At 34.0% G+C, this 791-nt stretch overlaps 1 pseudogene; it reads right to left on the bottom strand.

The window, feature by feature from the left end:
- Positions 1 to 277: 277 nt before the first annotated feature.
- Positions 278 to 391, bottom strand: LOC131481072 (U2 spliceosomal RNA; annotated as a pseudogene).
- Positions 392 to 791: the final 400 nt, after the last annotated feature.

The raw sequence follows: 791 nt of genomic DNA, 5'->3' as shown, positions 1-791 counted from the left end.
ATAAAATCTCATTCAGAAGAATGATTCTAAATGTAGGGAGACTTTGCTGACAATGTGTTTACATTGTTTAAATTATTCAGCGCTCCCGTTTTCCATAAACTTTTATTTGACCTAAAATAATTGCTCTAGCTGCAAAACAGCCTTGGGTTAGCTAACGTATGCCACCTAAAGGCTGTAGTGAGAACCTCTTTTAAAGAAAAACAATCAAAAGAACACCCATGTCAGAATGCAAAACTGTATAGGGCCAAAATATAAAACAGATAATAAGAATTTGAACAAATATTAATGGCATTATCTTGAACTAAAAGGAGAAAAATTTAATTTTTTTACTTCTCATTTCTGATAAGAACAGATACTACACTTGATCTTAGCCAAAAGGCCGAGAAGCGATTTTACTTCTCATTTCTATGACAAGAGACCTCAGGCAATTTATTTTAACCTCTCAGGGTTAATCTCTCATATTCCTCAGGCAAAATACAATTTCCTCAAGACAAACTTGTTGTACATTTTTTCAATTTTATGACATTTAAAAAATTAATATTTATGTGAAATTCAAGCAAATAAGTAGGTTTAAAGAAGAGTTGGTGAATTAAGACAAAAAGAGAGCAAGTTGGCAGATTTCATGGGCCTATCCTCTTTAAATAAATATCGTAACTCAGAAGATCTTGCCTCTGTGTGTGTGTGTGGTTGCATATAAACACTTTGACAGATGCTGGCCAGCTGTTCATCAAACTATTTCCTCTTTCCTCTGGGCATACAACAGTGTACATTCCCCAGGATCCCTCACAAAT

The sequence above is a fragment of the Ochotona princeps genome, chromosome 8 (assembly GCF_030435755.1).
Source record: "Ochotona princeps isolate mOchPri1 chromosome 8, mOchPri1.hap1, whole genome shotgun sequence".
Taxonomy (NCBI): Eukaryota; Metazoa; Chordata; class Mammalia; order Lagomorpha; family Ochotonidae; genus Ochotona; species Ochotona princeps.
Note: the sequence above shows the minus strand (reverse complement) of the source record. Positions and strands in the feature narration are given on the sequence as shown.